The following is a 24,896-nucleotide window of genomic DNA, read 5'->3' as shown; positions in this document are numbered from 1 at the left end:
AGCATATGCTTTGTAAGCAAATGATGCCAGATTCACTCTTGGACATTTCAATTTAAAAGAATTCAGCTGATGTTGAGAGGAAAGACCTATGTCTGAGACCCGGAGAACTTGAGCTCATTAGAGTAGACCAGTGGTTCCTATTCTTGGGTCACCCAGGTGCTCTTGGACAATACAGTAGACTGATTTGGAGTAAAAACAGACTTAGGTGCATTTGGGAATTGTTCAGCATGACTTATTGTGCCTTATTGTTGGACTCTAGCTTTCCATCTCTGGTTAATTCTGCCAGAAAGCCTAGTTTACTTTCCTCTGTTTTCTGTCTTATCTTAACTTTTTGGCAACTGGGTTGTTGTCGTTTTAACTGCTTTTGCAGTTTTGCCTTATTTTGTATTTTCATTATTTAGTACCTGAATGGTTTCTTTGTAGAGAACTTAATGGCCCTACTCCATACAGTATTGGGTGTTCAGAGTGTGGATTGTCTGCATGGTAGCTGTAGCAAGCATCTGGCTGGGATCCTTCTGCAGTTAGGAGGCGGAACTCAACCATCCATGGCACTCCTTGGGCTGAATAACATGAGAATTATGGCCACATACCTGATGTAATTAAAGACTGAAGCCAAAGCAGTGAGTTTTCTTCAACCGCACCATCAGGACACAATACAGTCAGACAGGAATTTCTGTTGCTTATACTTAAGGATCAATAGCTCAGGCTATTCCATCCATTCCAGATTGTTACTTTTGCCATGCCTTGTGCTTTTGCTTGCCTTCTGCATATGTACGGTTCTTGTGTACGAACAAGGTGGTTGTCAGATTATTTTGCCTTTAGTACTTGACATTTCTGAACTAACTTTAAGTACTTCTTTCATCAGTCATGTGGGAGCCTTGCTGCGCTTAGAGATGCTGTGATGGCATAGAGGGCATCCCTATCTCCTTGTTCCTCTTCCTTGGTTCTCAGTGCCTTCTGTCTCTGCTGTGCACCCATTTGAGGCCTAGGAGTTGCAGTACCCACTGTTCTCTCCAGGGGCACAAGGTGAGGGCAGATGGCTGACAGTCACCTCCTCACAGTAGCTTTGTGCTATAAACAGTTTGGTAACCTCAGAGTGATAGACGATATCACTTAGTGCAATTCCACACACAGGTAGGGCCAAAGGCAAAAAGGTGAGACTGAAAATGCCAGCACATGTAATGTTAGAGCTCTTACTACTAGTTGTTTATCTGTAGAAGAAGTATTTAAACCTTACAGAATGAAAAAAAAAGGCCATACAAAATCTGGGAAACCACCAAACAGTATTGTTATGAAGAAAAGGGGTATGGCTTTCTAGGGAACCCCAACATAGCTGTATTTGGCCCCCAGGAAAGGCCAGATTCATCCTCAGTGCCTGAGATTCCCCACCTCTGCTTTATGTGAAGCAGCATATATATGGTGAGCAGATTCGTGCAGGGAATAGTGTTTTTCTTAACAGGTGAAAGCCAGAGAATGGGCCATTGGTGCTTCATGGAGCAAGGCATTTCACAGTATTGGTGCAGCCATTGAAAAGGTCCTGTCTCAGGTTTCCATTCGCTGTGCCTCCATCCTAGTTTTCTATATATAGAGAAGGTCTTTTGCTTCTGAGATTGGGGAGTTTGGGCTTCTAAAGGGAGAGCCAGTCTGTTAGGTATTCTAGGCCCATGCTGTTTGGGGTCTGAAAGATAATTACCATCCTTTTGAATTGTGCCTGGAGACAAATGTTTTACTCCATATCCCTGTGCCATAGTGTTTAAAGCTGATTGTTTGATGAAGATATGGTCTGTTTTCACCCAATGTTGATATATTGGCTTTGAACCAAAGGTACACTAGGTTACTTCCCCTAATCCAGTGGTTCCCAGCCTTGGATAATCCAGGTGTTCTTGGACTAAAACTCCCAGAAGTCTTCACCACTTGCTGTGCTGGCCAGGATTTCTGGGAATTACAGTCCAAGAACATCTGGTGACTCAAGGTTGGGAACCACCACCTAATGCCTAGTATAGGTGCAACTAGACTTCATTGCTTTCAGCACTATTCATTGATTACCTTTTCCAAGTCCCTTTGCACTGTTCTTTTTGGTCTGGTTTAGCTATGTTGAACATTCTGCACAACACAGATGATTGCAAGTGTTGTGTTTGCCCATTTATTATCTTGTTGGCCAAACTGGTTTTTGCATGTTTTCAAAGTGCTTCAAGAAACAAACCCTGCTTCAAAACTGACATTACAGTAGGACAGAACAAATGTTTAGGCCCACCATAAGTGGTAGAGTGCCTATCTTGCAATACTCTTGTAATGCTTTCAGTTCTTTTCAGAACTGTTCTCTCCTTCCACCTTTTTGGTTTTTTATATTTACAGTACTCAGATTGATTGTCTAGTCCAGGCTTGTCCAACCTGCGGCCCGAGGGCCGCATGCGGCCCAGGTCAGCTCGTAATGCGGCCCAGTGCAATTTTTTATTTTTAAAGAAATTCCAAAGTTTCAAGTTACACTGCCAGCACTTGCGGCCGGAATGTGGCCAGGGCATGTCACAACAAGGCTCCAAAATTGCTAGTTACAGCTCTGTACAGTGGTGCCTCGCATTATGACATTAATCCGTTCCAGCGAAATCGCTGTAGAACAAAAACATCGTAAAGTGAAAATTAAAAAGCCATTGAAATGCATTAAAACCTGGTTAATGTGTTCCAATCGGCCAAGAACTCACCGTCCAGCGAAGATCCTCCATAGGAGCGGCCATTTTCGGGTGCCTGTGCAGCGAAAAATGGCTTCTAAACACAGCGGGGAGCCATTTTGAGCACCCGGTGGCCATTTTGAAAACCGGCTTTCAGCTGTTTTGATCGTCGGGAAGCGAAAATTGGTTCCCGAAACAGGGAACCGATCATCGCGCAGAGAAATTCCCCCATTCAAAACATTGTTTTGCGATCGCTTTTGCGATTGCAAAAACCTCGTCATAATGCGGATTCGTCGTTAAATGGAGCGCCCGTCTTGCGAGGCACCACTGTATGTAGGTTTCCGTAATAAGCTTGTATTTTATTACCTAATCGATTAATTAGTGCCTGTTTCTGCCAAAAAAAAAAAAGGCACACCAGGCGGCTACCAATAACAAAAGAGACATTAAAAAGAGAATCGCACTTTGTTAACTGTTACATTTTAGTTAAGTTGAAAGCACAACTATAAAAGGTGTAGCCAGGACCTGCTGGTGAGACATGGATCTGCAGCAGGTCAATTTATGTGCCACAGGCATCCCAATAAAAATGGTTTTCAACCAAGCAGCAGAAAGGGAGCCAAGCTCTTCAAAATCGCCATTTCAATTGTTTTGATGATTACTGTGAAAATGTTAATTACTGGGGAGATTTGTTTATTGTTTATCTTTTTCTTAGTCTGTTTTTGTAGGATGGTTGTTAGCCATGTTGAGTGCCATTTTATAAGTAGAAAGGTTGGTCAACAAGATAATTAATTGGGGGCTGTGGTGGAAATTCAGTTTTGGTTTTCAAAGATGGGATTTTTGTGTATGTGTTAAATATGGTGGGGGCTGTATGAAGTAAATCTATACCTTCTGGAGGCTTCCAGAAGTAAAAAAAACACTATTTTTTTGCACAGCAGAGGAGGGGGCTTGGAAAGGTTTGGGGATGTGTGGCCCCAGTGCTGTGCTTTCCTCATTAAACACAGAGACTTCGCCTCGCTTTGCATTATGATCCAGTGTATTAAGAGCTCTCTAGATTGGCTAGACCACTGGTTCTTAACCTTGGGTTACTCAGGAGTTTTGGACTGCAACTCCCAGAAGCCTTCACCACCAACTGTGTTGGCTGGGGTTTCTGGGAGTTGCAGTTCAAAAACATCCGAGTAACAAAGGTTAAGAACCACTGGGCTAGACTAAGATATAACTTTCTTTTTTTCTGTGGCCTAAGTCCTACTGTTAGTCCAACAGTTTAGTTTAGTAAAACCACAAACTGAACATGAGTTATCACTATGGCGCAGAGACAAAAGGGGAAGTGCAGTACTAGGTTTACAGTACTGTGTAGAATTGTGAATATAGATGCTTCTCAATCCAGAGTGGTCGACCAGACCAGATAGGCGGGATATAAATCAAATAAATAAATAAACAAATCCCACAGCATTCTAAAAGATTTTCTGCCTTTTTTATTTCATTCCCTTAGAATTCGCTTCCAGCAACGTATCCTCAATTTCTTCCTGTGAAATCCTGTACATCATTCCTTATATACTGTGCAGGAATTGATGCCATTCTCTGCAGGACCCCTTATCAGCAGCTAGGCAAATGTTACCTATTGCTAAGCAAGGAAACATTGTAAGTTAATCATTTTACCTTTGAACATCAATCATTTTGAGCTATTGAGAACCACGTAGTGCAGTGGTTAAACTGCAGTACTACTGCAGCCAAAACTCTGGTCATGACCCAGGTTCATTAGCCGGCTCAAGGTTGACTCAGCCTTCCATCCTTCCAAGATCAGTAAAGTGAGCATCCAGCTTGCTGGAGGGGAGCTGTATGGACTCCATAATTAAAATGAAAAATGGTCCACAGAGTGCTTTAAACGCTATGGGGCAGTATATAAGCAACACACTCTGCTTTTTGCTTTATTGAGAACAGAACAGCAAACAGTGAAGGCTGTGGAGATTTTCATTTTTCAGAGACAAACGCACTCAAGTTATAATCTTGGGTCTTATCCTTTTAAGGCTCCTTCAACACTGTTGGGTTCAGTTTCTTGTTATGTTGTAGTACATTACGTCATGTTGTAATTTTTAATTTTTAATTATGCTATCTAAATGCCCTGCTCTCTGGGCTTTTTTCCCTTCTCACTGATTTCTTGTACAGTGGGATCTCTATATTTGCTTTGGAGGTTGGCAGATGAGGCATGAGGGACTTGTTCAGTGTGCAGGTGCTGATATTTGCCTCCGCTGGTTTTCTTCTGAACCGCTGTGGCTGACACATCACACATTTCACCTCAATGCATCAGGGCTTGAGTAAGAGTAATGGGCGCTGCTGCTGGTGATTTCTACTGAGATGAATGGGCAGAAGTCGAGGAGTGAGGTGCTGAAGAGTGCTTGAGCTGCTGGCAACCTGTCCCATTGGAGGAAATGCTTTGAGTCAGCTCTATCCCTCAAAATGGCTGTCGGGAGTATGCAAGGCTGCTCCCAGGCCCAAAGAGGCAGATGAGGGAGGTGATGAAGTGACTGCCGATCATTTTGGGCCACTATGAACCACACTTAAGTAAAACCATGGTAACTGAAAAAGTGGATTTAGGGGACCTACTAAATAAATTTGTCTGCCTTGCACTGCTTATTCCAGTACTTTTATCCTCTACAGGAGTATTGTATCTCTTTGTTCCTCTTGTCAGTTTCAAGCTCTTATATTGGTCAGTTTGAATTGGTTAGGTACCATGGCTTCTAGGACTAACACAGCCATTTGAATAATATTATAAAAGCATGAAATTTACAAGAGCAACACAGGAAAACAAATCCTGCAAAGGTTAAGTATTTCAGGCACAAGCAGTGGAGGACTATGAAAAGTAATCCTGTCCAGGAAATTGGCATGAAGGGGCCAAATAAACAGAAAACAACACTCAACATTTTTCCTGCTGCTGTTCAGGAAATCTCCTGGCTGCCATAGGAGTACTAAATAGATTTTCTGCCAGGGCAAAATGTAAAACAATTGGTGGGACTGAAAAAAATGCTGACTATTTGCTACATCCCTAGTGTTCAGATCATGGAAAGTCATAATATTCATGGAAAGTCACTCTATTCTATTTTTGCACACCTTTTCTGCAATATTGTGTCCATTTCCACGCCATCAGTTTTAAAGAGGGTGCTGAAAAATCCTAATGTATTCAGAGGAGGGTGACAAAAAAACAAAAACAAAAAACAAAAAAAAACCAACTGGGACAGTCACATGATTTTCACATGAATGGTGGGGCAGACTGGTTTTCTGCAGGTCCAGAGGGAAGGAACAAATGAATTCCCAATGCAAGAAAAGTGATTTCAGCTAAACTTTAAGAACTTCATGACAGCAAAAGTTGTTCAACAGTGGAACGGACTACTGTACTTCTTTATTGGAGTTTTAAAGAAAGGTTGGAGAACCTTTACCTCAGGGGTGATAAATCTGTGAATTTCTGGCTCTGTTGGCGTCCCTTGCAGCTCTGCAATTTTATGTTTCTAGGAACTAGAATAGATCCACTGAATAACTGAATTTATATAAAAGTTGATCTAACAAGTCATCTCCATTCATTATGTCTTCTCTGGTTGAGACTAATGATTGCATTTATTTCTGGAAAATCAAGGTAGCCAACATGCTGACTGTAACACCTATCAGCTGTAATCAAAATACCCAATTCTGAAGATTATCTAAACTTTTACAAAACAATCATTTGAAAACAAACAAGCACTGTTGTATTCAAGGCCTCAGTGCTACTTCTGTGATTGTTTGAATGAATATGGTAGAGGTAGGTAACATGGTGCACACTAGAGATAGGCACAAAGCAGAAAACCAGTGGTTTGTGATGGTTCATGGCTACCTATGAACCATGAACTATCGCAAACCACCTGAAAAACGAATCAGTTCACAGTTCATTTTTTAGGTTCATAGGGGGAATGAACCTGTCATGAACTCCATCTCTAGTACACACCATATATTTTGGAGTATAAATTCCATCATCCCTGATCTTTTGCCTTCTGGGAATTACCTGAAACATTTGAAAGGCATATTCAGCTCTAATACCCTTGGAGTATAACTGAGTTTATAACTGAGTTTGACAAATTACAAGGGCATCAAGGTTTTGTTAGACTGGAACTCTTGTCAGTCCTAAGCAGTATAGCCAGTGGTGAAGATTGCTGAGACTTGCCGTCTAAGAACATCTGGAAGGTTATATTTTGCTCACCTCTGGACTACAGTGATGCTGACAGAGATATTGCATGTTCCTCATCTGGCCAAATCTGGTGAGGTTGCCTATGGCCCTGTCATTTGAATGTGGTCTCACTAGATCATTGTTATGTAATCTACAACACTTTGGTTTGTTTGTCAACCTTTTAGATTAAAATTAGAGATAACCCTTCTAGAATTAGCAGTCTCATCCCTTTGAGGATAAAAAAATGTAAATAAGTACATTTAAAAGCTATTATAATGATTTTGATAGTTTTTAAAAATATATTTAGTTCTTTCAGTAAATTGAACCACACGAAGATCAGCTGGAAAGTTAATCCAATTTCTTCTCCATCACTGGTTCACTGATGGGTTGGCAAACCCTTCAGAGGAGAAAATGAAAGGGCAGGGCTGGCCCAGAGCAGGTAATAGTCAGCTTTGTGTATCCAGGTGAGAAGGTTGAACCTAAGCAATTACGGGGTAAGAATCCTCAGATAATTCAGCCAATAAAGGTGTTTAATGATAGTATGAACAGTTAGAGGTGATGATTAATTAGCTTGGGCATTTTGGGCTGGCTAGTGTGCATGCTGTACTACATACTGGCCATCAGCTGGTAGGCATGCAGTCTTGTAAAGGGCTTTCTGCTTTGACATTGGTCATATATCATTGCAGCTGTGCCCTTTGATTACTGGGAGGGCTTGCAGAGTGATTAATAGCCAGGATCAATGTTTCTGCCCAGCACATGACATTTGGTCACAGAGCAACCATATACTTATTCCCCTTTGGCACAACGCTTAGGAGAAATGAAGGATGAGACCTGCCAATTTATAGCTGAGGAGCTTCCAGTTTATAAAATGAGTCAACTTTGACTGTACAAGATTATTCCCCATTGAAATAATTAGTGCAGCATTAAACACAATTAGAGCCAAAACTATGGGAACATGCTTGCTGAATTCAAGCCAGTTGACAGATGGTTAAAGCATGAGATTTGGCTGCCTGCAAGGTTCAAGAGTTATTATTTTGCTGAGAATATAAAAATAAAATAAAGCCCTGGAAGAGTGGTTATGTGGTATCGTGGGGGATGGGAAATAGATAAATAATGCAAATACATTTTGATCTTTAGGGAAAAGAAGGAAATGAATCACTTTAAGCATTTATTAAAACATGTACAGTACTGATATCGAATAGTAAATGATAATATACAATGGTATTTAAGAGATAACATTTTGATAATCACATATAGTGATATTGTTTCATCAAAGGAAGTAAAACTGTAAATGGTACAGCTTCTGCCTTTGCTTGCAAAGGCTGTCGTATCCTGCTAGAATTTCCTTCCTTTATCTTGAAGATAAAAATTTCACTTTTGGATACTCCATAAAAACTGCTTTGGTTAAACATTCAGTATGCAGAAACCAAGCCTTGGGGAATTTTCTGTTTTGAGAATAAATCATCTCACTGTATTTCCTTGAACTTTGTGTGTTACTTGAAAGAGAAAAAAATGGTAGTTGTCCAACTAAATGCCTGCTCTGAATTCTACAATTTAGTCAGTTGATGTTGTGCATTGTAATATCAAAATGCAGGGTGATTTTGGGGTTAATTCACATCCTACTGACAGAAATTTTTCTTTTCCTCTCCACAAGTTTCCATGACATAAGCAGTGAGAAAGAAAGGAATGTCTGTAACTCCCAGCAATTTTTTGTGATATGGGGGGGGGGGGAGAGTCCAAATGATGTGTACGCTTCTCCATAAACATACATACACTCCCCATAAAAATGTGTTTTACTGTCAAAACACTCCCCCCCCCTGAAAATCATGCATAAATGAGTTGCTTCTGTACAGCCAGATTTTGGTGACTCTCGATGACTGGAGAGAGTACAGCCCACAACATATGGCCTGATAGAAAGTCATATCTTACTGATTTATTGTATTTGACCTCTACTTTTATTATCTGATCTTGCAGCTGACAAGTATCTATCTATCTAAGCTTATATGTTTTGATAGGATATTAGTAGCCCTAGATCTCAGTCCTGTGATTCATGGATGAGAAATCGTTTTACATCTTATTTTATCCCAGGAGACTCCTTTTGGTTTGAATCAGTTTACCTCTTGGGACATCCCCAGAGTCCCTTTCTGTCCTCTAAAGTTCTTGCCTTATGCCATCATATTTTCACCACAGCATTACATAAAATGCTTCTGTGTTGCTGAGCAGTGGAAAATTTGGTTGCGTCGGGGGTTTGGTTTCCCAGGGGCTGATATTGAATGTGTTGTATATGGACCATTGGAGGTTTCCCACTCCTTAAAGTTCTCCCTCTTACCTACAACATATGGTGCCTTGTGAGAAAGTCAACATCACATTCATAAAAAGAATAGGGCTCCCCACCAACTCATCAAACATGTGGCTTCAGGAACAAAACAGAAAGGTCCTATGGGGTTTGCAACATTCTGCTGCATTTTTTAAAAAAAGATTTTATCTGTCTTCCTTGTTTCACATTTTGTGCCCTCTGCTGTTGCATTATTAAAATATTTCAGATTATGAAACCACTGTAGGCAGCCACCAGAATTTGGCTAGCCTAGTGGTTCCCAACCTTGGTCAACCCAGGTGTTCATGGACTGCAGCTTCGAAAAGCCTTCACCACTAGCTCTGCTGGTTAGGGTTTCTGGGAGTTACAACCCAAGAACACCTCAGTTATCCATAATTGGGAACCCCTGGGCTAGTCTATTCCATATAAAGGTAACTTGAGCAAGCATTTCTTCCCCCTTCTTTTCTGCTTTCAAGAGGCTGCTGAAGACACTGCTCTTCGGAGAGGTATTTGACTGCACCCTTATTTTAATTTTTTTTTTTTTGCCTCATGACTGGCTGCTTTTAATATGTATATTTTCCACTCTTTGTGGTTTGATGTTATTAGTTTTGTTTGTTTTGTTTATTCTCTGATTCTATTCTAGCCTTTGTTATATTTTGATTTGATTTGATTACATTGTTAATTGCCCAGATAATGCATTGCACTAATGGGGCACTATATAAATGAAATAATAATTAAAAAATGAAGATACTTCTGTGTAAGGAATGCTTGCGTTTTTGCACAGCAGTTTTGAACTTTGTTGAATTGGCTTCTCTGTACACCCTTGCTTTTTCAGACTTGTGTTACTATGGAAATAACAAAATAGAAAGGAAAATGTGTAAATTACCTGTCATTGCTAGAGCATTCTTATTGACCAGTTTCAGAGAAAGTGGATAAGGCAGGTGTCAATGTTTGTGAGACTGCAGAAGAAAGACATTTGCAGAATAACTGGTGAACGTCTAAACATTGCTTCTTCAGATGCTATTTTCAATTGCTTGTGGTTTTGCCTCAGGATTTCAACATTCTGTTTTGTCACTCTGCTTGCTGCTGCTTGCTCTTGGTTCCAGCTGTTTTCCCCTTTTCCTCCCCTCATACAACCTGGCCTTCAGCAGCAACATCTGTGTGTTAGATCTGTCTATAAATACAGACGTTTTTGGCATCTGATGTACAAATAACTTCCAGCAGAAATGGAACACACTGTGAGCGTCTCACAGTCTCTCCTCCTTCCAATATTGCCCATGCTGGTCTTATTAAGTTTAGGTGCGGCTTTTCCTGGGAAATATTCCTCTTAATCCTTTCTTCTATTTATTCCTATGAAAAGATTAAAACAGACAGAATATAAACATTAATGTACACGATTTGCAAGCTATGACCTGCCTGTTGGTTGTTTTTACTTTTTTATGATGGGCAGTTTTATTCTTGTATTTCTTGTCTACTTAGTGCAATGTACTGAGTGTTTATGTGGGGGGTTGGGGGGGAGATAAGCCTTTAGGACAGGGGTCTCAAACTCAATTTATCTGGGGGCCGCTGGAGGCAGAGTCTGGGTGAGGCTGGGCCGCATCAGATTTTCCACAAGAAAAGCTTTATTAAAAAAAATCCAGTCTTCTGAAATCTCTTTATTTTTTAACAGAAAATAAGATGAAAAAAATAAATAAACAAATTAAGAATTAACAAGAAAATAAATAAATAAATCAGTTAATAATAATAACAATAACAACAACAACAGCAACAACAATAATTCTCTAGTGAGCGACGATATGGTTTCTTCAGTCTTCTATATCTGCTATATTCAGATTCGAATGTCTGCATTAACAGTTCTTTAACCTTTAATCTTCTAAACATGAATTGTCCTGAACATGAATGGAACATTGAAGAACATGAACTGTTCTTCTGAACATGGCTTCTCTTGCCTACTCCTTGCTGCTAGAGACCTGGCAGCGCTTCCTTTTGCGTAGCTGAGCCACATTTGGCTTGATGGAGGAAGCAGTTGAGACCCTCATTATGGCTTGAAGATGATCATCGGTAAGTCTGGTCCTGTACTTGGACTTCTTAAAGTTCAAGGTGGAGAAGACCTTTTCGCACAAGTATGCGCTCCCAAAAAGGCACATTGTCCGCTTGAACATTCGGGAAAGCTCAGGGAAGCTGGGGGTCAATTCTCTCAAAAATTGCCCAAGCTTGTCTGCTTTTCCACTCATCTCCCTGACCTTCACTTTGAGGTCAGAGTTGCACTGCAGGTCAGTGAGCTCCATTTGAAGCATAGGAGGGGCATCTTGCACATCAAAGGAGAAGGGGCCCGCAAAAATTTGAAATGTGGCTTTGTGCATCCAGAAGGGGGGCCCTCTCCCTTCCCGGCAGTCTTCTCCCTCAGGGGTTTGGCACCACCGGGGCTTTTGCATTTTAGGTCTCTCTCTCCCCCCTCACTCTTTGCGGGTCACCTGGCGAGGCTGCTGCTGCTGCTCCCTCATCCTCTCTGCGCTTCTCCTCCCCCCCCCCGCCTGGCACTCCTCCACTCCCTGTGCACACACACACCCTTTAGCAGCTGTGTGCACCCCTTCTGCAAGGCTGGCCCCATCAGCAATCTCTCATCCCTACCCAAGGGCTAATGGGGCTTCTTGAGGCTTATTGACTCCCACTCTGGCAAGGAGCCGTGGTCTTACCCAGTGTGGCTCAAAAAGACGGGGGGGGAGGGGAGCGCGTGCAAGAAGGCTGTTGTCTCGGCAGCACCCCCTCCCGCTGCACATCTGGGCAGGGAGCAGAGGAGCGCCAGGCAGGGGGAAGGAGAAGTGCAGAGAGGACGAGGTGACAGCAGCAGCAGCCTCGCCAGGCGACCTGCGAAGAACAGCCGGGGGGAGAGAGACCTAAAAGCCCTGGTGGCACCAAAACCCTGAGGGAGAAGACTTCCGGGCAGAGAGAGGGCTCCCCTTCTGGACGCGTGGGTGCTTTATGGGGGCAGGTGGGACCCAGCTGCTATGAGGCGGGGAGGAAGCCCCACGCTCGCCTAGTAGGTGCCGCCGCCGCTGTTCCCACTCCTTCATAGGCATCCTTCAGTCTCGAGAGACTATGGTAACATGCTCTGAATCGAGGAGTGTCCTCTCCAGAGCATGAAGCCCGGGTAAGGTAATATGGAGGATAGGCTGTTACCCAAGCAGCAGATCCCCCCTCTCCACATTGCTGAAATGGTCCAATGGAAAGGCAAGAGCCAATACGACTGGTTCCAGCAACGTCGCAGGAGTTGGCAGAACGACACGAGCTGCCTTCGGGACTCCAGCTCCGGATTTTGCCTTGAGGTTAACTCCTGAAGCCTTTTCCATTGGTGGATATAGCCACAAGGCAGTGGAGGTTTGAAATTGGAGTTTTCCTTCTCCTAGATGGGCTGCCTTCCATGGCTGACGAGCCCCACCAACTTTCATATTAAGGTGGGGGCCACAGTCTATCATCCCACAGGCCACTATTGGCCCCCAGGCCACATGTTTGAGACACCTGCTTTAGGATGATAGGGACCCTGAGGCACTTCAGGTAACTTTCTATCACTTTTAATTTACCTCAGGATTTCTCTTTTGTTGCTATCCTTTACTGTGTTCCTTTGCTTCACTGGCAAAGCAGAGAATATAGAATCTTTATTTAGCTGTAAACATTCTGAAACATCCTTTCTCACACCCCCAGAATGTGACTTTCAAGCAAAGTTTGCCACAATACTAAGTATAAATACCTGTCCTTTGAGACAGAATCTTCAGTCTAGTTATATTTAGCCTTATCTCAAAATAAATGTTTCCACACTGCCTGCCATATAAAATGGAGACTTTGTTCACAATGAGAAAACATAGAGTTTTGAGTATATATGAAAAAATAGATGTCATTGGGCAAGATCCAATAGTGTGATTCCACTGACAGAATTTGAGGACAGTTGTTCTCTAATATCTTGCCCCGTGCATCCTCAGAACATGTTCTTCAGGACTTGATACTACGGGGAACTGGTTGCTAGGCATGGCAGAAGGCTCTGGGAATAAATACTCATGAGTAGGCAAAGTTTGACCCTTCATATATTGTTGGATTGCTAATCCCACCAGCGTTAGCCAGCATAGCTGGTGGTTAGAAATGCTGGGGGCTCCAGCCCAGTAACATCTGCAGGGCCATAATTTTGCTCACTAGTGGAGTAGATATTACTTGTTCCTCTTCTCACCAGATCTAGTGAGGATGCTTATTGTCCCATCAGTTTGTTCACTTCTGTGCTAGTGGACAGATTGGCTATAGGCCCAAAATCACATGTACTATTTGAATGGTTTGTACTGGTGGCAAAACCAGAAGGATTTTAGTTTAGCTTGCTGTTCATTTTATTTTTCAGAATTCTGACCTTTCTTTTACATGCCATAAAGCAATCCTCCTTCTGTGGTTTTTAAATTTTTCTCTGACTCCACAAAGTGGAAGTTTCTTTAATTGCAGGAATGTAAATCTTGCTCATCTATGAGGACAGGGAAGAGGACACTCCTAAGGTGTTACTGTATTGGCAGGGAGAAAGGTGGAGAAAGCTGGCCATGTCACGTCATGTTAAGACTGTTTGTAAACATTTGGTTTCTGAATGTTGCCTTCTCGATTGCTAAAAAAATCCCTCTGTTTATAGAGATTATCCTGACAGTACTATGCTTTGTTGGTTGTCAAGGCATGTTTAGCATATGGAGATGTATTAATCTGACATAGCTTCTGTTGTAAGTGGCTGAAATAAATAGAGGGCTCAAACAGATGAAGAGGGATTAACTGTGTAGATGGAGCAAACTCTTCAATCACTAAACCAGTGATTTTACAAAGGATTAGCTTGCTTCTACAAATATTGATTACTGATTTGCTTCTTGAGATGAAAGCGACATAGCTCGTGCTGCTGTGTATAGTGTACTCTGTGAGGTGAACATCGTTCATATTAATGGATTTGTTGGAGGCATTATAGGAACTGACAGATTTATTATTGTATCGTCCACTAGCCTTTGTAGACTTAAAGCTGTCAGCTATTTCATTAAAACTCCCTTTTAAATTTGACAGTAGGTGTTACATTTGTTTTTGGCTAAAGTTGGTGCACATGCAGGCAGTCCAGACAAAACAGTATTGCACAGTTTTACAAAATGCACAAACTGTTTCTTAGTAGCACAGCAAAGAAATACATTTGCTTGTAGCACATATACTGCTTTAACACAGAAAGAAAATGGACACGCCTGTGATTTAACAAGCCAATGTACAGTAAGTTCTGCATCCATCCCATGTTTTAGAAATACTGTAGTTGCAACTACAGCTCTTTATGCAATTTTGGAAAAGCTTCAGTGTGCTGGACATTCAGATTTGCTAGTTCATCTGAGTCATACACAGAAATTGCAAAAGAGAAAGGGGGGGGGGGAACTAAATCTGTTATTTGCTTCATTTCAGGTGCACAAATGGAAAACCTATTGCTTTGATCTCTAAGTTAAATAGGGACACAGTTCTAAATCAGAGCAGAACCTACCAACACCTCATATAGAGTAGGAGTAGGAGCAGGAACTATCAGCTGTGGAAGGCCATGACAGTCTGGACAGTTTTCTCCATTTTTCCTGGATAAAATAACTTTGTATTGTGAATTGAACTTTTGTTTCTTGTTTTCATTTACAATACCTTCACTGTTAAAATAATGTGTGGGTTTTGTTTCTGTTTTTAAGTTAGTGATGTAGTATAAATAAATCTAAAACAGTGGTTACCAACCTTAGGTCTCCAGATGATCTTGGACTGCGGTTCCTAGAAGCCTTCACCACTAGCTGTGTTGGCTAGGATTCCTGGTAGTTGCAGTCCAAGAATGTCTGGGGGTCCAAATTTGGGAACCACTGCTCTAAGGGTAGGACAAATCAAACATTGCAGGAGAGGTATTGCCTAAATCCAATTATTAGTCTATAGGCTCAATGATAATTCAGCAATTCCCAGAATACCCATGAGAGAAGGTCTATTAAATGAAAACATTTTATATAATAATTGTCTTATTATTCAGCAGATGATTCAGTGGATTTATTTTAGATGGTGCTAGCAATTTAATTTAGGCTACAGAAGGGTAAGTATTCAAAAACAGACAGCACCACATGTGGAATTTATTGTATCTCTGATGGGTCCAAACTTCTCTTTTGTGATCGTTGGGTATTTGGGGCTCCTCCTTTCCCCAGTTTACAGAGAACTTTTGTTATTGGGTAAATGAAAAACATAAATAAATGCACATCAAACATTTCCAGTGCAAATGGTAAAAGTATAATTTGTTCTTGGCTGTGAGCTGTTAGAGCACAGATAGTTCCTACATATGTTTCCGTTCAATAGCTTCCCAAGCCAAAAATCTGATCCCAGATCTAAATTGTCTTGAGGGTAGTTCTGTGTTTTGTTTAACAGTTCCATCTGTTCCCTGTAGGAGAAATTAACTTGCATTCTTCAAATACTGTATACTTTACTATAATTCAGCATTTGCAATGGCTTTTAAGCAGGGTTATTTGTTAATAAGATAGTTTATAACAATATAAGTAGTAAATATAGTATATAGCACTAAAATCTTAAAATAGAAGTCAATTTTATAGACTATAATTCTCAGATGTTCATCATATCACTCATCGTCTGAACCTGTTCAGTTGTGACACTTTGTTTTTTCACTTTCAGACTCTGTTGTTAAATTATATACATTACAAAAAACACTAAACCTTGTAATAGTGGTGCTATATTATGATTTTTTTAACCTATTCCCTGCCATATGCAGACATACAGTTAAAGTAACTGAACTCTCTATTAGATAAAAATGCTCTTTTGCTTGTTACTAGTCATAGCACCTTACCACTAGAGTGCTAAGTGCAGGAAGGTCTTTCAAATAAATGTAGAGCTACGAAGGGAAAAACTGAAATGTGAAGTTCAACTGAAATCAGAATGCATTACTGTATGGGATCATACTTGACCTTCATAGACAGAGATTTAGGATAATAGTCTAGAGGTAAAATGAACCTGTGTTTTGTGATGGTGATGGTGATGGTGATGGTGATGATGATGGTGATGATGATGATGATGATGATGATAATAATAATAATAATAATAATAATAATAATAATAATAATAATAATAATAATAATAATAATAATAATAATAATAATAATAATAATGTGTCATCTAGGTAGTTCTGAGCTAGTGGACCTTTCCATGGTTTTATTGATAGGTAATACTCAGAAGTGGTTTATCATTCTCTTCTTCTGGGAGCATTCTGGGACTGTGCAGCTTGCCCAAGGCCACATACACTGGCTCTTTTTCCTGGAGGCACAGTAGGGAGTCAAACTCCCAACCTCTGGCTTTGCAGACAGATACCTAAACCACAGAGCTGTCAAGCCTCTAAACTGATGAGAACCTGGCTACCCATGCTTGATTGCTCCCAGAGTCATTGTATGGAAACTTTAACAAAATTAGGCAAGCTTAGTTGTAACACTACTTTTACATGCAGTGTGTGTGTTTTCCCCCCCTTAAGGTAGCTTTTACCCTGAGACAGAGTTCTTTTAGTTGTGTTGAAGGGGCAGGCTATTTTTCATGCATTCCTTAGTAGTTATCCAGCTTTATTACTCAGCTTTGAACAATAAAGTAAGATGTGAGAATTTTAGCAATGTAGTAATGCATAAGCATATTTTGTAATGAGCATTAGAAGTCTATATTTCTTATCCTTGTAGTACCCGTGATGCTGCTGAACAACCTTTAATCTCACATGCAGTCTTATTCTCGGAATAGATGTTTGCAGCTTCATTGTAAATACAGTTTTAAATTGATCTGATAAAGCTGATTTCTGCAATGGTTGGAATCAGTGCAGCAAGAAATAAGTTGGTCTCAGTCTGGAGGCTCCTAGCTTGTTTGCACATACTATATGCTATCCTAAAATGGAGATTTTTAATTCACTGTAACAGCCTTACTACTAGGAGACAGTGAGGAGTGAGAAGAAAGTAAAAAGACACCATCCAGCCATGTGCATTTGAACATTTAGGCCCACCCAGTTCATGTGTAGGTTTTCAAAATAATCTCAAACCCATGACAGGCATAACCCTATAAATTTCACTGTATCTCCTTTAATTATCAGTTTTGATCCAAATTTGGGCCTAGATAAGCCTTTTTCATGCACTCAACCTTGAAAGCAAGTTGTGTTGTTGTCTTTAACCTTCGCCCCACAGTTGGAAAAAATAAGTTCTTTGACTTTTAATAGCGTTTATTGTATTTCTAGTCTACTTTATTTTTTATTCGAGTTGGCTGAAGAACTTTTGTTATGGAATGGCTACATAAATACATACAATAATAAATGAATAAACAGTTGTATGATAAAGGTGGGCTCTAGGTCTGTCCTCATAGCAAATGGGAAAGCAGGAAAACCTGTTGAGGCCAAATCCTATTTGATTGTTCCACTCCTGCTGTGGGCTCTTGTGTGAGCAGAACAATTCCAAGATTGTGCAAGAAGACATCTACTACCCCCTTGTGCAGGCAAAAGCCACATTATTGGAAATGGGCATGCTCCACAAAATCCATCTATGCCATGGAGGTTGGGAAGAGGAACCACAAGCAGAACACCACAGTCTACAGGATTCTACTCTGATTCTTTTTTTTTTAATTGTATTTGAGGAATGAAAATGAGAGAGAGATGGGGTAGGATATAAAAGGTAGTTTATATGACTTGTCAACATGGAAATAAAAGACAACAAATCTGATAGCACGAACCAGAATGTTAAACAGTCAACTAGAGCAGTATTGTTACAACAGCCAATGTCCCAAGAAGGGAAAACAGGGCCTTTTGTAGAAGCCAGTTCCAGCTTGCTTTGCCTCTTCTTGTTCATCATCCTGCAGTTACTCCAGCAGGCTAAGGAGCATCATAGCATCAAAAACATTAACCCACCTTTTCTTTGTCTTCCTTCTCTCACCTTATTAATTTTTCCTTTTGTATCACATCTTTTTAGATTGGAAGCCAGAGGACAGGGACCATCCCATTTATTTGTATTGATATGTAAGCCATTTAGAGAGCATTTCATTTATAATGGAGTATGCATGTTATAAATACTGTCCACAGTATAGTGGAAATAGCACTGCAAGGAGTAATTTCAGCAAACTGTGTAGAAGAGTCCTTCCTCTCTTTACTAGATGATCTTACTGGCACACTGAAAAACTAGACTCCCCAGCCTTCTCCATGATGCTGATACTTTTTCCTCTCCAATAACCTAAAGGCTTGCAGATGATGCTGTGCATGACATGATTGCCTATGGTGTCATGCTGGGAAATGATGATTCATGTTGCCTGGTGCCAATGTGAACCTTGATGCCAAGAGCTCTTGGTGATCATTGTAATTTGCTGACAGTTGGGTAATTGCCTGCTTTGCACTTGCACTCCATCTGATCATCTGAAATCAATGCAATGCCTCCGTTAACTACTGTAATGTAGGAAGAAGAGCATATGGGAACGAAAGAGGGAAAATTAATTACTGTTTAATTATTTGCTGTATTGTCCATTGAAGTGTAGCGAATCTGCATCCAGATTAAAAAAGAAACAAGGCTTAAGGAAAAATGCAACATCAAGAGCTCTAGTTCAGTTCAGCTGCTGCAGAATCCTCATTGTGGGAATTGACAGGTGACAGTCAATATAGATCTACCCAAGAGACTACAGGGACAGTCAGAGGTGATCATAGATACATTAGGTACAAGGTTTGCTCATTCTTCCTAGAGGCTCGAAGCAAGGCAATAGCTAGTATAGATATGTTTACATAGTGGAGTTACATATTTTGTATCTTCCGCTCCCAGAATAGCTGGGGATAAAAGGTACCTTATCTTTGTGGCATTTTAGGAGCTGCAGATACAAAATAAGTAACTTAACTGTGGGGAAAATACCTATACTACAGTGGTGCTTTGGCTTGCAAACTTAATCCGTTCTGGAATGGTGTTCATAAGTCAAAAAGTTCGAGGCACCACTGTACTTAAATGTAAGAATGTGTCAAGGAAGACCAATGTCAAGATCGTCCATACTGTGATATTCCCACAATATACTGTATTTGCTGGCGTATAAGACTACTTTTTTGCCCTGAAAAGCATGCCTCCAAGTGGGGGGGGGTGTCATTTTATACGCTGGGTGCACTTTGGGATAGACATAGCTGGCCATAGTGGCCTTCCGATGCTCGCCCGGTGCCCATAGTAGGCTCCCGATGCCTGCCCACCTCATTCTACATACCGTCCAGTATCACGCGGTATCCAGCGCAGCTGCGGCGAGCATCAGCAGCGAGACAGGGGTACCAGCCTTTTCGACGTGACCGGCCCGTTCTGCTCGGTGGGAAGCAGTGGCGCTCCGTCCTGTCCCTTGTCTACGCAGAGCTCACACATGCGCACTTGTGCACTAGTGCCGGTCACAGGGAGATGCAGGGGCGGGCCGGAGGCGCTGCGGTCGCACTGCGGCCGTACAGTGGTGACAATGAATAGCACCTTTTATTTGGTGTGTGGAAGGTGTGCAGAAGAGGAGGTAGTCTTATACGGCGAGTATATAACAAACTCTATATTTTGAGTGGAAATGTTGGGGGGGGTCGTCTTATACACCCAGTCATCTTATACGCCGGCAAATACAGTACCACAGTATGGACCCAAATGCTAGGTGATTAAGAAAGCTGACAAGGAAAAAATGATTCATTAATTTTTTTCTGCATAAGATGCCCCCCAGAATTTCTAACCCAGAATTCAGAGATCAATATTTAAACATTAGAAAAGAACACATTTTTATGTAGTAATTAGGCAACATTTACATGCCAGTTCTATGGTATTATGCATCACCCTTAGATGAGCAAATCACTTCATTCAGCCTCTGTTGCATCACTGCTTTCATCTTCATCACTATTAGTTTCGAACATACCAGCTTCTTCAACTTTGCATCATTGCTGTTTATTGAGTCACTATATATGTGATATCATCCTCAGTTCCATCCATGGCATCCTGATTCCACATTTTTGAAGGACTTCACAATCACCTCTTTTTGACGCCATACCGTGAGTTAAAAACTCAATTGCTAACCTCAGTAATGGTTGGTTTTTGCACTCTTCCTGTCAGTGTCAAGGTACCACCTCCTTTTTGAATCCATCTATTCCATACATCTCTCATCAGGGCTTTAAATGGCTTGTTGTTTGAAACATCTAGCGGCTGTAGCTGACCTGTAAGTCCACCAGGAATAACTGCTAATATGTTCGCAAATCCGATGCAGCTCTTTTTGTCTTTTCTATTAAATGTGCTCAGAACTGATCTAAGACAAGTAGAGCCAGCTTCTTTAAGAGCCCTCCAGGTCTTCTGGACCAAACCTTTGCAAACCAAATGGCCATGATGTCTTCATTCATCCATCCCTTCTCATGAATTTGCATAACAATGCCACGTGGTATGGTCTCTTTAGGATACGTTTTTCTCTTAAAAATAAGCACAGAAGGCAATTTAGTACCATCTGCACAGCATGAAAGCACAGCAGTATAGTGTGTCTTTTCATGGCCACTTGTTTTGATTGCCACTGTTTTGATTCGTTTCACATCAACAGTTCTGTTAGAAGGCACATCAACATTGAGAGGCACCTTATCCATGTTTGCAATCTCACTTGGTTTAAAATCATATTTTTCTCCAAAGTTGTATGACATAGGAGTGAAACTGTTGGATTTTATCCTCGTAAACAGGTGGCATTTTCTGTGCTAACTTTGTTCATGCTCTCATGCCAACCCTTCTCTCCTCACTGAGCCTCATGGTGCAGTGGTTAAACTGCTGTACTGCAGCCAAAACTGTGCTCATGACCTGGGGTTCAATTCCCAGGTAGCCGGCTCAAGGTTGACTCAGCCTTCTATCCTTCTGAGGTCGGTAAAATGAGTACCCAGCCCGCTGGGGGGGGGCAATGTGTAGCCTGCATAATTAATTTGTAAACCGCCTAGAGAGTGCTTGAAGCACTATGGGGCAGTATATAAGCAGCACACTTTTTGCTCAGGAAATTAAAGAACCATTTTGCTTTTCCTGTAAAATCAACAATCTTCATTTCACTTGCAAACATTCTTGCCTGATGTTGAATAAGCTTGGTTGATACAGATATCCCACTCTGGCATTGCTCCAAAATCCAAGTCTTGAGCCTCTGCTCCAACTTTGGCCATTTTGCTGATTTTCCTCTTAAGGCTTTTTTTTTCTTTTTTGGCATCTTAGGGAGTCGTTCTTCCTGTTTCCTCCACTCTCTGATCATACACTCATTGGAAGGAGGTCCATACTATGTCTCTGCAGCTCTGTTTCCATGATCATTTGCATAACTGATTACATTCAGTTTGAATTTTGCAGAGTAAGACATTCGGGTTTTTTTAAAAAAATTATTTTCTGACATCTTTATAGGCTCGGAGTGCTCCGACATTACAAGTCACTGTCGCACTGCCTACATGCTCTCCTCTGCATCAGCTTACATTATTTACATAAGCCTTTTGATTGGAGGAAGCCTGTTTGCAGAGACAAGCTACGGGCAGTTTCACTCACGACTGGAGGCAGACGGTTTGCAGAGACATTGGCAGTTTCACAACCATGCGCTTTTCTCCTTGGCTTGCTTACGTGTATAAGACGACCCTCAATTTTTAGTCTAACTGTTTTAGGAAAAAGTAGCGACTTATAGATGGAAAAATACAGTATTGTTGGAGGAGAGCTTTGTGGATACCATGGACTCGTCAGAGAGCAGGTTCTAGATTAAATCAATCTTGAACTCTCACTAAGGTTTAAAATGATTAAACTGATATTCTCACTTGAGATCTATCATAAGAAGACAAGAGTCACAGGAAGTGTCTATAGTGCTGGAAAAGGGGAAAGCAGTACAGTGGGGTCTTGACTTAAGAACGGCTCGAGTTAAGAACATTTTGACTTAAGAACCGCTCTCAAAAGAAAATATTGACTTGACTTAAGTACTTAGATTTGAGTTAAGAACTGAAAAAAAACCACGTGGGAGGCAGGGAAAGTGCAAAATTTGAACTTTCAGTTAACTGTTGGCCAGTGAAAAGGGTGCCTGTCTGCTTCCTCACTCCTCCCAGCGTTTAGAGAGTGGATTGGGAGACAGTCTTTGGACTGCCTGGTACTGTACTGCCTGGACTGTATTTTCCCTGCCTTCCCTGAACCTTTCTTGACCTAAGAAAAAAAAGAAACAAAATATCCCCTCTCTAGTGGTCGAAGGCAGAATAGCAGCTTCCCATTAGTTTCTATGGACGGAAAAGAGCAGATACGGATCAAATGGTTTTCAATGCATTCCTATGGGAAATGCAGATTTGACTTGAGAACTTTTTGACTTGAGAACCGCCTTCCAATACGAATTAAGTTCTCAAGTCAAGACCCCACTGTAGTAAGAGAACGAGTATGAGGGCTTAGCTCTACACAGGCTATTTTGGAGAGGACTGTTGTGGGTCAAATAGGCTTGCTTCGTGTCAGGTGGAGGTCCAGCATGCTTATTTTAAAAGTCCCATTGAAAACCTACCCACTCCCAAATCCACCTCTAAGTACAGCTGGTGATGGATTTGGCTGTGGTCAGGTTGTTGACCAGACCTTTAAGACAATTCAAAGGACAGAGGAAAAAAGTTCCCTTTGTTCCTGCCTCTTGTTTCCTCTAGGAGGAAATTTTCATTTTTTACAAAATTTTAATAAGTGATGCAGTATATCTGCACTGCCCTAATAGAGTCTCTGCTCTTATCCCATGTAGACAAGCCCACAGGGACCCAGAAAAGTATAGGTAGGAATCCTTTGGGGAAGGGGTTATTCACTTCAGTGATTACATCACTAGGAAAAGAAATGAGCCAGTCTCCCCCCACAATGGAGTAAACAGCAGCCTAAATGCTCATCTGATTGCACCGCAAGATGGATTGACTTAGTAACATAATTTGCAAGGTGTCCTAAAAATAGAACCTTTTGAAGGTCACTGATTCATAGTCACCTTGCATTTGAAGTGGTTTTGTGACATATAGCAACAACATAAAAGAAAGACAAGTGACTAAAATCTTAAGGTGCAGTTGATATTACACAGGTTGTTGGGATGAAATAAACGTTTTCTTAAATGTGCTGATGTTAATAAACTGTTTCTATCTGTTAATTTAAAAAATAACAATCATAATGTGAATGAACACACTTGATACGAGATTTTTGAACATGATCTCTGAAAGGAAAATGCCAAATCATTCTAAAAAAATGGAAGAAATCAGATTTCTTGTTCACATCAGTTCTGGGTCGCACATGTAGAAGATGTGGCACCAGATTTTAATATACAGTTGTGTTCAAAATTATTCAACCCCCAATGCTGTAAAGGGGTTTAGGGACTATAGTGTACATTTGGAATTGTATTCAGAATGAAATCCTACAAGGACGTTTTAAAGAACCAAATGCAACTAAAATAACATCAATTGTTTATGTAATACAGTAGTAAATGTTTCTTTTGTGGTTTCTTCATTGCCACAATTATTCAACCCCTTAAAGACTACCACTCTGAAGAAGAGAGGTTCATTCAGGTGTTTTCGATCAGGTATTGAAAACACCTGTGGATGTCACCGAGCACCACTCAAGCATAATAAGCACCAATTAGGCAGCTTTAAAATGACTGTGATACTCAGCTCCTTCTAGACATTTACTGGTGTGGTTACAAACATGGTGAAGTCAAGAGAATGGTCCAGGGAGACAAGAGAAGAGGTGATTTGTCTTCACAGGAAGGGCAATGGCTATAAGAAGATTGCAAAGAAGTTAAACATACCAAGAGACACCATAGGAAGCATCATTCGCAAATTCAAGGCAAAGGGCACTGTTGAAATGCTACCTGGTCGTGGAAGAAAGAAGATGCTGACTTCGACTGCTGTGCGCTACCTAAAGCGTAGAGTGGTGAAAAGTCCCCGTGTGACTGCTGAGGAACTGAAAAAAGATTTGTCAGATGTGGGTATAGAAGTTTCAGCTCAGACAATAAGGCGCACACTGCGTAATGAAGGTCTCCATGCCAGAACCCCCAGGCGGACCCCCTTGCTGTCTCCCAAGAATAAAAAGAGTCGACTGCAGTATGCCAAAAGTCATGTGGGCAAGCCACAAAAGTTGTGGGATAGTGTTCTGTGGACTGATGAAACAAAATTAGAACTGTTTGGGCCCATGGATCAACGCTATGTTTGGAGGAGGAAGAACAAGGCATATGACGAAAAGAACACCTTGCCTACTGTGAAGCATGGCGGAGGGTCAATAATGCTTTGGGGCTGTTTTGCTTCTGCAGGTACAGGGAAGCTTCAGCGTGTACAAGGTATCATGAATTCTCTTCAGTACCAGGAGATATTGGATGAAAATGTGATGCAGTCCGTCACACACCTGAGGCTTGGGAGACGTTGGACCGTTCAACAGGACAATGATCCCAAGCATACCTCCAAGTCCACTAGAGCATGGTTGCAGAGGAAAGGCTGGAACATTTTGGAGTGGCCATCGCAGTCACCAGACTTAAATCCGATTGAGAACCTCTGGTGGGACTTAAAGAAAGCAGTTGCAGTGCGCAAGCCTAAGAATTTGACTGAACTGGAGGCTTTTGCCCATGAAGAATGGGCGAAGATACCCGTAGATCGCTGCAAGACACTTGTGTCAAGCTATGCTTCACGTTTAAAAGCTGTTATAACTGTAAAAGGATGTTGTACTAAGTACTAAGATTGAATGTCACTTGGGAGTTG

At 41.2% G+C, this 24,896-nt stretch overlaps 1 protein-coding gene across 3 annotated transcripts in view; it reads left to right on the top strand.

Annotated features, from left to right (window-relative positions):
• SKAP2 (src kinase associated phosphoprotein 2) overlaps positions 1 to 24,896 on the top strand; it is a 137,861-nt gene that overhangs the window by 55,928 nt on the left and 57,037 nt on the right. The window lies entirely within an intron of this gene.

The sequence above is a fragment of the Pogona vitticeps genome, chromosome 6 (genome assembly GCF_051106095.1).
Source record: "Pogona vitticeps strain Pit_001003342236 chromosome 6, PviZW2.1, whole genome shotgun sequence".
NCBI lineage: Eukaryota > Metazoa > Chordata > Lepidosauria > Squamata > Agamidae > Pogona > Pogona vitticeps.
This window is presented reverse-complemented; position numbering and strand designations above follow the sequence as displayed.